This window comes from Balaenoptera musculus, chromosome 20 (assembly GCF_009873245.2).
Source record: "Balaenoptera musculus isolate JJ_BM4_2016_0621 chromosome 20, mBalMus1.pri.v3, whole genome shotgun sequence".
Lineage (NCBI taxonomy): Eukaryota > Metazoa > Chordata > Mammalia > Artiodactyla > Balaenopteridae > Balaenoptera > Balaenoptera musculus.
The window spans coordinates 58,026,803-58,042,566 of NC_045804.1; the positions used below are offsets into that span (position 1 = coordinate 58,026,803).

Here is a 15,764-nt window from a genome sequence, read left to right on the forward strand (position 1 = left end):
CCAACTTTATCAACTCTTCCTTCTATCAGAATAGGAAAGGGTCTGATTTTTCCCTCCAGTTTGCCTGGATTAGCTCTTCGAAGCCTGTATTTCTCTCTGTGGGATGCCCACCACTCAGAAACAAAGTGCTGGTCCTTTATCCTTCCCTGCGCCTGCCAACATGTCAATCCAAACCCGTGTTAAGCCAGGCCCTTGACCGGAAGCATGCTAATTGATGCCACCTGACTCCTTTCTTCTTGGTAATCTGTCTTCTCCCCTTTTAAGTTTCTTAAGCATGTCTACTACCCTTGGTACCAAATGAATATTAACAAATGTCATTTCCTGCTGAATAATAATCTAAGGGAAGATATATTGTAAAATGTATTTTAAATAATTCACATAGTAAGAATCCTTAAGTCCTTGGTATATGGGTTTGTGTCTAAAAAAAAACAGCAGAAGAAACATACAAAGCCATACCTCGATGCATCCGGTACAGAGTGGTCTTCGGTTGAAATGGTGGTGGATGTAATCTTCCAGACGTTGTTTTGGACTAGCACGTACTTTTTACCTTCATTCCTTTTCTTCATCAGAAAATATATCTTGGAACTCTCAGTTCTTGACGTCCATGGGCACAGCTGAATAACGTTAACTGAAAACGAACTGCCACCTTTGGGCCAATGAATTTTTGTTGGTAAGGTCAGAAGCATCCCTTGGCCTACTCTCTCTCTCCCTCTCTCTCCCTCTCTCTCTCTGTCTCGCCACATCACTGAATTCGGACATAGACTCTCACTAAAACCCCCACCAGCAAGATGACAGTGACCCCGAAGAGCAGAAGCCCTCGCCGCAGCGCCAGCTGTCTCCCAGACAATTTCCACGTGGCCCTTGGATGAACCTAAAGACACTCTACCTGGCATGTCTGCTGATCTGACTGAATCTCCTCTGTTTTTTCAACCTCTCTTATCCACATTCCTCCATGGTTTTCAGGGCCTGCTGGAGATGAAAAGGAACTCAGTGCCTTAAAAGGGTGTTTTTCTTCTGTATAAAAGGAGATGCATGTATGCATTACTAGTTGGGAGAATGGTAATTCCAGAAGCAGTTGCTACCGTGGAGAATAAAGGAAATCCTATGTCAGGTGCTGTCCACTCACCCACAGACATGGACTGGATCCCGCTGCGGTCAGCTGGGGTCCTCAGGGGCTCTGCCCCACCAAGTAACGCAACAAATAAGGTAGCTCTTTAAGTTAAGAGGCTTCAGGGAAATGTTCAAGGGGCCAGCACTCATCGAATTAGCATCTCAGAAAGAGAATAAGGCCAGTGGAGGAGAAAGATGACCTAAGAGATGATTCAAGGCCGTTCACAGCACTGGGGAGAGATGTGAGTCTTCCCATCAGAGGGCCTGCTAAGTACCAGGCAGGATAGTGACCCAGACCTAGATTTAGCCTCAGGATGCCTCAGAAGAGTAACAATAAGGAAAATACCCTAAATGCTTGCATCAGTACTGAATTGATCACCTGCAGCTTTTAATGATCTGTAGCAGTGTGTCTGTGTCTGCAATTAAAGCAAACAAACTTCGGGGGCTTCCCTGGTGGCGCAGTGGTTGGGAATCCGCCTGCCAGTGCAGGGGACACGGGTTCGAGCCCTGGCCCAGGAAGATCCCACATGTGGCGGAGCAACTAAGCCCGTGCAACACAACTACTGAGCCTGTGCTCTAGAGCTCACGTGCCACAACTACTGAGCCCACATGCCACACTACTGAAGCCCATGCACCTAGAGCCCGTGCTCCACAACAAGAGAAGCCACCGCAGTGAGAAGCCCACGCACCGCAACGAAGAGTAGCCCCCCGCTCGTCGCAACCAGAGAAAGCCCGCGTGCAGCAACAAAGACCCAACGCAGCCAAAAATAAAAACTAAAAAAAAAAGCAAACAGACTTCAACTGTTTACCTGAAATTGGGTGTTCCTTATCATTTGTTTCTGAGACATTATTGCCCTATTTAAGTGGGAGCTCAGCGCAGCAAATCTCGTTGTGAACACCTAGACAGGCCCGTCCCAAGAGTGGGGGCAGCTGTGTCATACCTGGGCAAAGTGGGTCCTGGGAGAGAGCCGCAGTCCTGTCCTGGGCCACGTTTTGTTTCAAACTGGCAGGTACCTGAGCCTAGAAAACGAGACCAAGTCAATCCACAGGCTTCACCACAGTGCTAATCAAACACTTGCTTAATTCCCCAGTGGAGCCATTTTCTTTAACTGACGTGTAACATGGGAGCCTCTCTAGTGGGGTCAGTGGGTGGGGAAGGTTGGATGGAAAAAAGATGAGGGCAAGTCGGGGACCGGGATCCTGTAGAATTCTCCCTTCCTCGTCCTTCACCTCTTTTTCTCCATCCCCTCTTTAACACCCTACACTGACCCTAGGAAGTTTACAGACAAAGATGCCCACAGGTATCTTAATGAAACACTGGGAGATCATAAAAACAGGATAGGGACTTCCCTGGTGGTGCAGTGGTTAAGAATCTGCTTGCCAATGCAGGGGACATGGGTTCAAGCCCTGGTCCGGGAAGATCCCACATGCCACGGAGCAACTAAGCCCGTGCGCCACAACTACTGAGCCTGTGCTCTAGAGGCTGTAAGCCACAACTACTGAGCCCGCATGCCACAACTACTGAAGCCCACACGCCTAGAGCCTGTGCTCCTCAGCAAGAGAAGCCACTGCAACGAGAAGCCCGCGCACCACAACAGAGTAGCCCCCGCTCGCTGCAACTAGAGAAAGCCCGTGCACAGCAACAAAGACCGAACGCAGCCCAAAAAAATAAATAAGTAAATAAATTTATTTTTTAAAAAATAATAAATAAATAAAAACAGGATAAATATCAGGATAAATTTGATGGCATTCCACCTTTCTCTCCAGTTCTAAAGCTTGTCCTGAAATTGGCTTTTCAGGAACAGAGGCGGAAGTTCAGCATAGGACCCAGGGAAGAAGAGAGCCCCTGTTTTTCTATCTGATGAATAACCAAAGGGGAAAAGATAAAGCCAGGGTCACCGGCCCTTCACATCTGAATTAAGTCCAGTTAAAACAATGACACATAGTCAATATTTTGTATAAGGGAAAAGAATCTGAAAAAGAATATACACACACACACCCCATATATATATATATAGGGTGTGTGTGTGTGTGTATATATATATATATATATATATGTATAACTAAATCACTGTGCTGTACACGTGAAACTAACACAGCATTGTAAATCAACTCTAATAACATAAAATAAAACAACAATGACAAAGAAGTAGCATTTATAATAAAAGAGAAAAGAACCTTCCAAAATAAGGGAGAGAGAGGTAAAACTGGTTGTGTGTGTTTTCCAGGAGAGGAGAGCAACGAGTATAGTTACCTGCTGACAGGCCTTTTTCCAATTTAGCCGGGCAATAAAGCCTAGAGAACACACAGCCTGAGAGACAGCACAGATGATGATCCCTAACCACAGACCTGGACGTGGAAATTTTTAATAGAGGTTAATTCAGTGGAACACCAGCCGCCCTGGGGTGTATGTTTCTCCTAAGTACTGCTGAGAATCTGCTTTCATGGCTGAGGTGGAGCCCACGGTGAGCCAGAAACCTCCACCCTGCTCTCCCTGTTAGTTTCCAGAAGGTTCCAGGAGGCCCAGAAACCCCTCAGGCCACCTTCCAGGTTTCTGGACCTCAGAACAAACATTCAGAGGCTATTTTTGGCCATAACATCTGGCTTTAAAACACTGCCAATTATAAGGAAATACTCAAAGACAAACTATTGATACTTGCTAACAGTATTTCCAAACTACTATGCCCCGTGCTCCTCACCAAAGGGGAATGCAGATGTTGGGAGTCCCCTGGCGGTCCAGGGGACTCGGCAGTCTTCCACTGCCGAGGGCCTGGGTTCAAACCCTGGTCGGGGAACTAAGGTCCCACGAGCCACATGGCACGTCCCCCCACCCCCCAAAAATGCACGTGTCGCCAGCCCTGTAAAGGACTGATGCTCCCTGCCTCGGAGCTTTGTGCAAGACCTGACTTGCACTGACTTCAGTAGCTCCCAGGGCAGGATTATCCCCAGAGAGGCGACTACACAGAAGGAGTGGCTGAGTGGGAGTGGAGGATGGGAGAAGCCTCGCCGACCGTACAAACTCTGCCCCATTAACCCACACAGGACCCAGAGGGAGACCCCAGGTGGCGAGAGTTCTTTTGGCCAAGAGTGAACCCACAGCAGAATCCGAAACTCCAAGCTGGGAGAGCCTGAATATGCACGTGGACCGTGGCCACGGTGCTCAGACTATGTACAAAAACAGAACTCTGACCCTCAATCTAAAGCAACCTGCCCAGAAAGCCAACCCCTTATCTGTAATAAACAGCCCAGAAGCCAGCCTATGTCAGACTCCGTAGAGGCCAGAGCCCTATCTCTAGGGATAATCCAAGAAGCCAAATAATAACTTCTGCAATAATTGACCCAAAATGTCCAAGCCTCCATCAGTAACTGACAGCTTCCCTAATTTCTGTCCCTGTTTCCAACTCAGGACCACCCAGAGAAAGGCAGACATGGCCCCTGACCAAGCACACAGGACGCCCCACTTCCTGTCAGCCGGCCTCCAGCGCCCCCAGGCCAGCGGCCTCCAGCAGGGCAGCCCTGAGCCTCCCCTCTGTCCCGCCGTGAATCCTTCCCTCACCTCAACCCGCCTTGGAGTCTCTGCCAGATTCCAGTGCTGGTGGTTAACACCCACCCCCCACACACACACACATACAGCTGGGCATGAAGAGCCTTTGCTGGTCCCCTTTGGTTGGTCTGCATTTACGTTCACACCTTCTAGTTCCTTCCTCCACACCAGCCAAACTCAGTTGGAAGCCAGAGGGCAAGGGTCACAGTGACCGGTGCACAGAGGCGTCACATGGGAGGGTCATACACTGGGTCAGACACAGAGGGGGCTGTAAACGTCCACGTCACAAATGGGAGACCCAGGAGAGATGTCACATTAGGACCGGGTCGGGGACAATGGGTCACACCTGTGACATATGGAAGTCACCCACGGGGTCACGCAGGGGCCTCTAGAGGAACCCTCATCTGCTCCACCTGTCCCCACACAAGCCACCGCCAGGGGCCTCCCATCCCAGAGCCTAGACGCGGATGTCAGAGGTTTTGTTCTAGAAACGTCTTCTCTGCCTGTGCCCCTCAGGTGCCCGGGTCCCTTAGTCCCGGATGCTTTTTACTGTCTGCACTTCCCGCCTGCCCAACACCCTGTCATTAAAAACTGTCCACGTCGGGGCTTCCCTGGTGGCGCAGTGGTTGAGAGTCTGCCTGCCAATGCAGGGGACACGGGTTCGAGCCCTGGTCTGGGAAGATCCCACATGCCGCGGAGCAACTAGGCCCGTGAGCCACAACTACTGAGCCTGCGCGTCTGGAGCCTGTGCTCCGCAACAAGAGAGGCCGCGATAGTGAGAGGCCCGCGCACCGCGATGAAGAGTGGCCCCCGCTTGCCGCAACTGGAGAAGGCCCTCGCGCAGAAACGAAGACCCAACACAGCCATAAATAAATAAATAAAACAAATACTTTAAAAAAAAAAAAAATCTGTCCACGTCCAAGTGTCCTTGGGAAGGTCTTCCTGTGTCCTACAGCATCCACCCGTGTGAATAACTTTTTTTGGATGAGATAATATATTCACTTTGTGGCAAAAAATCAAAACATCATAAAAATGCGTGTGAAGCATTTGGTTCCCACCTTTGCCCTCTCTGACTTTATTCCGTCTAACTAGTTGTTGGTGTTTTTTATAAAAACTATCAGTTTCCGTACATTACTTTCGTATTTCACCATCTCACTGATGTCTTTTGCTTTCAGTAATTTTTCAGCCATTTTAGGTCCTTCAGTTATGCAATCACATCTTCTGTAAATGACAGTAGTTTCATCTGCTCCTTTGCAATATTTATACTTTGTTTTTTATTTTTATTTTTTTTTAATTTTTTTATTTTTTTTAAAAAAAGGAAGTTTATTCAGGGAGATACACACTCCATAGACAGAGTGTGGGCCATCTCAGAAGGTGAGAGGCCTATACTTTGTTTTTTAAACTAAGTGTACGCTTTTGTCTTTCACCTAGGAAGTAACTTAGAACTGTTTTCTTTTTTCTTTTTTTTTTTTTTTTTTTTTTTCTGGCTGAGCCATGCTGCCTGTGGAATCTAGTTCCCCGAACCAGGGGCCACTGGCAGTGACAGTACTGAGTCCTAACTACTGGACCACCGGGGAGCTCCCAGAAGTGTTTTCAAATACCCTAATTTTGGTAAGCTTTTTCTGACTGATTTCTAGCTTAATCGTAATTTGCTCAGAGAAAGCGACCTGAGTAATACACATGCTTTGAAATTTGTTGAGATTTAGTTTATATTCTAGAAGGTGATCACATTTTTATAAAATGTTCCATGTGACTCAAGAACGTTGCTAATTATTGTATGCAGAGTTCTCTCTGTGTCCATTTTATCAACATTGTTAATTTTATTATTCAAATCTTTATATCTTTATTTTGAATTTTTGAATTTTATTTTATTTATTTTTTTATACAGCACATTCTTATTGGTTATCTATTTTATACATATTAGTGTATAGATGTCAATCCCAATCTCCCAATTCATCCCACCACCACCAAACCACCCCCGCCACTTTCCCCGCTTGGTGTCCATACGTTTGTTCTCTACACCTGTGTCTATATTTCTGCCCTGCAAACAGGTTCATCTGTACCATTTTTCTAGGTTCCACATTTATGCATTAATATACGATATTTGTTTTTCTCTTTCTGACTTTCTTCACTCTGTATGACAGTCTCTGTATGACAGAATTCACCTGTGAAGCCATCTGGTCCTGGACTTTTGTTTGTTGGAAGATTTTTAATCACAGCTTCAATTTCCTTACTTGTGATTGGTCTGTTCATATTTTCTATTTCTTCCTGGTTCAGTCTTGGAAGGTTATACCTTTCTAAAATTTGTCCATTTCTTCCAGGTTGTCCATTTTATTGGCATAGAGTTGCTTGTAGTAGTCTCTTAGGATGCTTTGTATTTCTGCGGTATCTGTTGTAACTTCTCCTTTTTCATTTCCAATTTTATTGATTTGCATCCTCTCCCTCTTTTTCTTGATGAGACTGGCTAAAGGTTTATCAACTTTGTTTATCTTCTCAAAGAACCAGCTTTTAGTTTTATTGATCTTTGCTATTGTTTTCTGCTCTGATCTTTATGATTTCTTTCCTTCTGCTAACTTTGGGTTTTGTTTGTTCTTCTTTCTCTAGTTCCTTTAGGTGTAAGGTTAGATTGTTTATTTGAGATGTTTCTTGTTTCATGAGGTAGGTTTGTATTGCTATAAACTTCCCTCTTAGAACTGCATCCCATAGGTTTTGGATAGTCGTGTTTTCATTGTAATTTGTCTCTAGGTATTTTTTGATTTCCTCTTTGATTTCTTCAGTGATCTCTTGGTTATTTAGTAATGAATTGTTTAGCCTCCATGTGTTTGTGTTTTTTACGGTTTTTTCCCTGTAATTGATTTCTAATCTCATAGCGTTGTGGTCGGAAAAAATGCTTGATATGATTTCAATTTTCTTAAATTTACTGAGGCTTGATTTGTGACTCAAGATGTGATCTATCCTGGAGAATGTTCCATGTGCACTTGAGAAGAAAGTGTAATCTGCTGGTTTTGGATGGAATGTCCTATAAATATCAATTAAATCTATCTGGTCTATGGTGTCATTTAAAGCTTGTGTTTCCTTATTAATTTTCTGTCTGGATCATCTGTCCATTGGTGTAAGTGAGGTGTTAAAGTCCCCCACTATTATTGTGTTACTGTCGATTTCCTCTTTTATAGCTGTTAGCAGTTGCCTTATGTCTTGAGGTGCTCCTATGTTGGGTGCATATATATTTATAATTGTTATATCTTCTTCTTGGATTGATCCCTTGATCATTATGTAGTGTCTTTCCTTGTCTCTTGTAATATTCTTTATTTTAAAGTCTATTTTATCTGATATGAGAATTGCTACTCCAGCTTTCTTTTGATTTCCATTTGCATGGAATATCTTTTTCCATCCTCTCACTTTGTCTGTATGTGTCCTAGGTCTGAAGTGGGTCTCTTGCAGACAGCATATATATGGGTCTTGTTTTTGTATCCATTCAGCAAGCCTGTGTCTTTTGGTTGGAGCATTTAATCCATTCACGTTTAAGGTAATTATCGATATGTATGTTTCTATTACCATTTTCTTAATTGTTATGGGTTTGTTTTTGTAGGTCCTTTTCTTCTCTTGTGTTTCCCACTTAGAGAAGTTTCTTTAGCATTTATTGTAGAGCTGGTTTGGTGGTGCTGAATTCTCTTAGCTTTTGCTTGTCTGTAAAGCTTTTGATTTCTGCATCAAATCTGAATGAGATCCCTGTCAGGTAGAGTAATCTTGGTTGTAGGTTCTTCCCTTTCATCACTTTAAATATATCATGGCACTCCCTTCTGGCTTGTAGAGTTTCTGCTGAGAAATCAGCTGTTAACCTTATGGGAGTTCCCTTGTATATTATTTGTTGTTTTTCCCTTGTTGCTTTAAATAATTTTTCTTTGTCTTTAATTTTTGTCAATTTGATTACTATGTGTCTTGGCATGTTTCTCCTTGGGTTTATCCTGCCTGGGACTCTCTTCATTTCCTGGACTTGGGTGGCTATTTCCTTTCCCATATTAGGGAAGTTTTCGACTATAATCTCTTCAAATATTTTCTCGGGTCCTTTCTCTCTCTCTTCTCTTTCTGGGACCCCTATAATGCGAATGTTGTTGCGTTTAATATTGTCCCAGAGGTCTCTTAGGCTGTCTTCATTTCTTTTCATTCTTTTTTCTCTATTCTGTTCCATGGCAGTGAATTCCACCATTCTGTCTTCCAGGTCACTTATCCGTTCTTCTGCCTCAGTTATTCTGCTATTGATTCCTTCTAGTGTAGTTTTCATTTCAGTTATTGTATTGTTCATCTCTGTTTGTTTGTTAATTCTTCTAGGTGTTTGTTCTTTAATTCTTCTAGGACTTTGTTAAACTTTTCTTGCATCTTCTCGATCTTTGCCTCCATTCTTATTCTGAGGTCCTGGATCATCTTCACCATCATTATTCTGAATTCTTTTTCTGCAAGGTCGCCTATCTCCACTTCATTTAGTTGTTTTTCTGGGGTTTTTTCTTGTTCCTTCATCTGGTACAAAGTCCTCTGCCTTTTCATTTTGTCTATCTGTGAATGTGGTTTTCCTTCCACAGGCTGCAGAATTGTAGTTCTTCTTGCTTCTGCTGTCTGCCCTTTGGTGGATGAGGCTATCTAAGAGGCTTGTGCCAGCTTCCTGATGGGAGGGACTGGTGGTGGGTAGAGCTGGGTGTTGCTCTGGTGGGCAGAGCTCAGTAAAACTTTAATCTGCTTGTCTGCTGATGGGTGGGGCTGGGTTCCCTCCCTGTTGGTTGTTTGGCCTGAGGCAACCCAGCACTGGAGTCTACCCGGCTCTTTGGTGGGGCTAATGGCGGACTCTGGGAGGGCTCAAGGAGTACTTCCCAGAACTTCTGCTGCCAGGAAGTACTTGCCAGAACTTCCCTGTCCTCATGGTGAGGCACAGTCACCCCCCGTCTCTGCAGGAGACCCTCCAACACTAGCAGGTAGGTCTGGTTCAGTCTCCTATGGGGTCACTGCTCCTTCCCCTGGGTCCTGATGCGCACACTACTTTGTGTGTGCCCTCCAAGATTGGATTCTCTGTTTCCCCCAGTCCTGTCAAAGTTCTGCAGTCAAATACCGCTAGCCTTCAAAGTCTGATTCTCTAGGAGTTCCTCCTCCCGTTGCCGGACCCCCAGGTTGGGAAGCCTGACATGGGGCTCAGAACCTTCACTCCAGTGGGTGGACTTCTGTGGTATAAGTGTTCTCCAGTTTGTGAGTCACCAACCCTGCAGTTCTGGGATTTGATTTTATTGTGATCGTGCCCCTCCTACCGTCTCATTGTGACTTCTCCTTTGTCTTTGGATGTGGGGGATCTTTTTTGGTAAGTTCCAGTGTCTTCCTGTCAATGATTGTTCAGCAGTTAGTTGTGATTCCGGTGCTCTTGCAAGAGGGAGTAAGCACACGTCCTTCTACTCTGCCATCTTGAACCAATCTCCCCAAATCTTTATATCTTTAACTAACATTTTGTCTGTGCCAGCAGGGAAGCCCTGCTATTGTTTCTTTATGGTCTCGGTTTTTAGCTCTACCCAGTGTTTTTCATTTTCTTTGCTCCTAGTCCTTGCCTCCCAGACCTTTGTCTTGGGTCATTTCCCTTCTTCCTGAAGTACATCCTTCACATAGTCCTTCAGGGAGGGATGCTGGTGGTTTCATTTACTTGAAAATCTCTCTGTTCTTGAAAGATAATTTCCCAAGTATATAATTGTAGGTTGGCAGTTACTTTCTTTCAGTAGTTTGGAATTATTAGTGCACTTTTCCTGGCTCCTATTGTTGCTGCTGAGAACTCTGCTTCAGTCTAAGTGTTAGTTATTTGTTTTTAAATAATCTTTTTTTCCCTCTCTGGTTGTTTTTAAAATCCTTACTTTCTCTATTGTGCATTTCTTTATGCAGTATATAGGTATTCCCTCTTGATTTATTTTCTTTTAAAATATATTATGAGGGCTTCCCTGGTGGCACAGTGGTTAAGAATCGGCCTGCCAATGCAGGAGTCACGGGTTCGAGCCCTGGGAAGATCCCACATGCCGCGGAGCAACTAAGCCCATGCACCACAACTACTGAGCCTGCGCTCTAGAGCCCATGAGCCACAACTACTGAACCCGTGCGCCTAGAGCCCATGCTCCGCAACAAGCCAACGCAATGAGAAGCCCGTGCACCACAACGAAGAGTAGCCCCCATTCGCCGCAACTAGAGAAAAGCCTGCACGCAGCAACGAAGACCCAATGCAGCCAAAAATAAATAAAAATAATAATAATTTTAAAAAAAGAAAGCCTAGGTTTGAAAAAATAAAGTAAAATATATTATGAGCGCATTTTGCCTGGGACTTTATATGCTAAAACTAGATGGACTGTTCTTTTTGTTTTTTAAATTGGAGTATAGTTTCTGTACAATGTTGTGTTAGTTTCTACTGTAGAGCATAGTGAATCAGCTAGACAGATACATATATTCCCTCTTTTTTGGATTTCCTTCCCATTTAGGTCACTGCAGAGCACTGAGTAGAGTTCCCTGCACTATACAGTAGTTTCTCATTAGTTATCTATTTTATACATAGTATCATTAGTGTATATATGTTGGAACTTCCCTGGTGGCGCACTGGTTAAGAATCCATCTGCATAATGCAGGGGACAAGGGTTCGAGCCCTGGTCCGGGAAGATCCCACATGCCGTGGAGCAACTGGGCCCGTGTACCACAACTACTGAGCCCACATGCCTAGAGCCCGCGCACCACAACGAAGAATGGCCCCCGCTCACCACAACTAGAGAAAGCCCGCATGAAGCAAGGAAGACAAAACCCAGCCAAAAATAAAGAAATTAAATTAAATTAATTGAAAAACAATAGTGTATATATGTCAATCCCCATCTCCCAATTCGTCCCTCACCCCCCAGAAGGCCTGTTTTGAGGATGTATTTTTTTCAGAGAGAATTTACTTCTGCCAGCATGCTGGGGGTCCTACTGACTGGGGAATTATCCATTAACTTCTTGACTTGGAGATTTTGGACTATGCCTGTAGAGTGAACACCGACCTGAAACTCATGTTTCATAAAGTTAGATCTCGTGAACTTCTAACCAGATTTAATAAATATTAATGTCTTGGCTACTTTCATTAAAAAAAATTTTTAGAGTAGAATCTGCTTCCGTCCCCTCTTCCTCCTCATTCCCTGGATGGGAACCACCCTCCCAGTCCCCTCTTCCTCCTCATTCCCTGGATGGGAACCACCCTCCCAGAGCTGGTGTGTACAATTCCGATCCACAGTCCAACACGGATACATATTAAGCATGTATCCATTAACATGTACAGTATGTGTTCACATTCTTTGTGTGTTTAAAGTTTTTGTGCAGAGGGGGAGGGGCAGGCCTTGCTCCTTCCCAGGCAGATTTTTCTAAAATCCAAATCCCAGCCCACTAGGCACCCACTTGGAGCAATTGAGAGCGTTTCACCAAACGCCGTGCATATGGCATCAGATTGTGTAACCTGAAAAACGCTCCTGTCATTCTTCGCATCTGTACAGTGGGTATGATTTTTTTTTTCTCATCAGTCAATTTCAGGTTTTGATTCCCACCATGGCTATCACACGGTTTCGGTTATTTAAAGTTTGTACCTGCCTAGCAACAGTATTCTCATTCCTAAAGAGATTAATATGCAGATCTGGCAGAGGACGGAAATTAAGTGGAGACCAAATAACTTTCCCAGCTACAGTTGATTATTCATCAGTTGCTAAACAGACAGACGTTGAAGAGTGGACTTCTTGAGATGCAGATGCACCCACAAGTGTAAAGATTAAAGGAGGGAATAGGAATGTGGCAACACAACAAAATGCTTTAGAAAAACTGGCACCTGACTGTTTTAAGGACATGACACCAACTATAAGGAGAACTCAGAAAGTCATTATTAAGAAGAGAGAACCATTAAATTTTGGCATCCCAGATGGTAGCACAGGTTTCTCTCATACACTAGCAGCTACACAAGATATGCCTTTTATTCACCAATCTCCTGAATTAGGTGACATGGATACCTGGCAGGAAAATACCAATGCATAGGAAGAAGACGATGCGGCAAGCCCAAGAAGTTCTGAGGCAGCAGAAGATAGCAGACAGAGAAAAGAGAGCAGCAGAACAACAAAGGAAGAAAACGGAAAAGGAAGCACAGCGGCTAATGAAGAAGGAACAAAACGAAACTGGTCTGAAACTTTCATAACAAATGTTCTTCAGATGTCATGGTGCCAGTGGGAGAAATATGATCTCCATAACCCAAGCAACATTCGCATGGAGCTAAGAGTATTTTCAGAATACAGATAACACTGCTTGACTTTAATGCGTTCATCAGGCCAACCAGGACACCAGGAATCTCTCAAAGTCCCTTGAACTCTTAGTGACTGAGATCCAAAGAACAAAAAAGACTTATAAGACAATATTTCCTTCAACATGTTCCAACTGTAAGACAATTGTTTGCTGTAGATTAAATTAAATTTGCTGTAGATTGTAAATTATACAAATGGCATATATCAGTACCTTTTCAAGCTGGTGTTTCTAGCTTAATAAATGGGTGTAAATAATTTTATGGTGGGAAACAACTCTCCTGTCTATAATGCTTTCCTTCAATGTGCATAATGATAAAATGAATTCTTTTAAATATTCTTTTGTTTCCATGATTACCTGACCTAAATCAGACAAACCTGCAGGGCTTTAACGTCTCATTTTTGTTGTCAGAAGCTGGTGTTGGCATACATTTCCTCTAACTTGAACTGGCATTGTTCATGTTTGATACAACATTAAGGAATTTGGTAATTTTGGTTTTCAAGAAAATGACATTAAATGCAATAATTTTATTTATCACAAAAAAATAAAGTTTTTGTGTAACTTGCTTTTTTTCAGAGAAAAAAAATTTTATTTTATTTAGTAATCCGTTTTCTCCTGTTGTTTTTAATTTATGAGAATTTTAAAAGAAAATGAATACAGTAGTGCTGCATACATTTGATATTCTATTAAAATTTTTAAAATCATGTTAATTTTTTGTTTCATGCACAGCTCATGTACTCAAACCTGATGGTAATAACATACAGAAATTTCACTGACAATACGCAATAAAAATTATTCAAAGTGGCATAGCAAATCATTTTTGAGAATCACCTTCACCGTATTTTCTAGCAACCTCTGTAAGATTAGCTCCTATAACCAGATCATTCTGTGTCTATCTTTCCATGTTCCTTTCTCTTCTGAAGGCAAGGGGAATTGAACAACTGCGGGGGAAGAGTGGATCCCGGGGTTTTACTCTTTTTGCAGAAACCCAGAAGAGCCTTTTTACATCGTTATTCACAAAACTAGCGGCTGCTCCCTTTGGACCTAATCCCTCCATTCTTCCAACCAGATGTACGTGCTCACCCCGGACTCCCATGCTCCCTGCACCCTCACCGTCTCCTTCAAGGAACCCCTTGACATGTTTTTCCTTTCCACGTGTGACTTCTCTGAATGCACAGGTGTGGTCATGGCCTGTGCTTGCCCAGCTTGAAGACAGAAGAGCGAGCCCGGAGTCAGCAAGAGAGACATCCATGGTTCAGTGGATAGGGGAGCTTACACGTCTGAAGCAAGGCCCTGGAGCGACACCCCACGGTGGGCTGCAAACTGCAGGCAGGACACGGTGGTAGCCTTCGCTCCCAAGGGGAAGAGGAGCGGGCCCTTTATAGGGGGAATTTCATCAGGTTGCCTCATTAGTTACCAGGGAAACCAGTGGAGGGGCAGGCCCCTCACCGCCCCTATGGTAAGCTATCACCAGCTGGGTCCTGGGCATGGGGGTAGGTGAAACAGGCCCTGGCCGGGCAGGGGAACGTGCAGACAGCAAGAGAACAGCCATCTTGCGTGGCCTGGCCGTACAGCTCCCGAGACCCCTGATTTTCTGCAGGCCCCCTCAGCAGATCCGCTCCTAGTCTGCAGCCACAGATACTAACACCGGAGGCTTAAGGGTTTCCTGTCATTTAAGATTCCAAACGCTTTCTTCTTCTTGGCTGGCTCTTCTACCCACATAGGAACAGGGCCGGTCCTGGTCTCTGGGGACAGCCGCGCAAGACCGCGCAGGAGCGGGTTCGCCGCCCGAGTGGGTGCGACCACCGTCAGGGGCGAGGACGTGGAGCGCCTGCGGGGAAGCCCGGCTCTCCCCTCCCGGGGCGTCTCGGGGCCGCGGGGCTGCGCAGAGCTCGGCCGTCGCTCCGAGGCCCCCGGAGGCTGCTGTCCCCGCGGCGGGTGTGGACGCCCGGGGGAGCACGAGCAGCCCCCGCCGCCGTCCAGCCCCCCGTGCGGGTTGCACCTGCGGTCAGACCTGCGGACGCGAACGTGCAGCCGCATCCACGTGCGGCCGAGCCCGCGGGGCGGTCAGATGAGGGCCACCTGCGGGGTCACGTGCAGAAGGCGCGGCGCCTCCCAGGGCGGGGGGTCCACCTCCCGCCGGGACACCCTCCGGGGGCGAGGTCACCCGGGGCTGCGGGGTGGGGGAGGGGAGACGGGCGGGGCGGGAGGAGTGGGGGCGGGGAGGGGTCGCTCCGAGGCCCGACGCACCGCCCCCTGCCGGTCCCGGGAGGAGCTGCTCTATGTTCCCGCTGGGAAGAAAAAGAGTGGGTTTTCCAAGCAGCTGGGAGGATAATTCACCTCCGTGGGGCCAAATCCCTCGCGTGGGGCCGCCACTCCGCTCCTCACGCGCCCCTGCACTTCGGAGGAAAAAAGCCGACTTGACCCCGACGTGACTTGAACACGCAACCTTCTGATCTGGAGTCAGACGCGCTACCATTGCGCCACGAGGTCACAATGAGCGTGAGCGTCCGCGTCATTAAAGGCCTCGCTGAGGCGGCGCCATCGCGCGGCCCCGCAGACGCAGGCGCTCTCCCCGCGCCGCCCGCCCCCACTCGGAGGAGGAGCCGGCCGCCACGCGCCTGCGCGACCGGGGGAGGGGCGCCGCGAGCGAGTGCGGGGCGTGGCCGAGGCCGGGGCCCCGGCTCCTTCCAGCGACCCCCAAAAAAGAAAGGGGGGTGGGCATCTCCCATCGCCGGGAAACTAAGGACTTAATAAACGAGCTTGATAAACGCAAGGACTTTACTATTTTTTTTCACTT

The 15,764-nt window shown here is 46.0% G+C and overlaps 1 non-coding gene and 1 pseudogene across 1 annotated transcript; one reads left to right on the forward strand and one right to left on the reverse strand.

Annotated features, from left to right (window-relative positions):
- Positions 1-462: 462 nt before the first annotated feature.
- Positions 463-12,921, forward strand: LOC118886900 (annotated as a pseudogene).
- A 2,464-nt stretch (positions 12,922-15,385) lies between these two features.
- TRNAW-CCA lies at positions 15,386-15,457 on the reverse strand. Its single transcript has one exon. It is a non-coding gene; the product is annotated as a tRNA-Trp (tRNA).
- Positions 15,458-15,764: the final 307 nt, after the last annotated feature.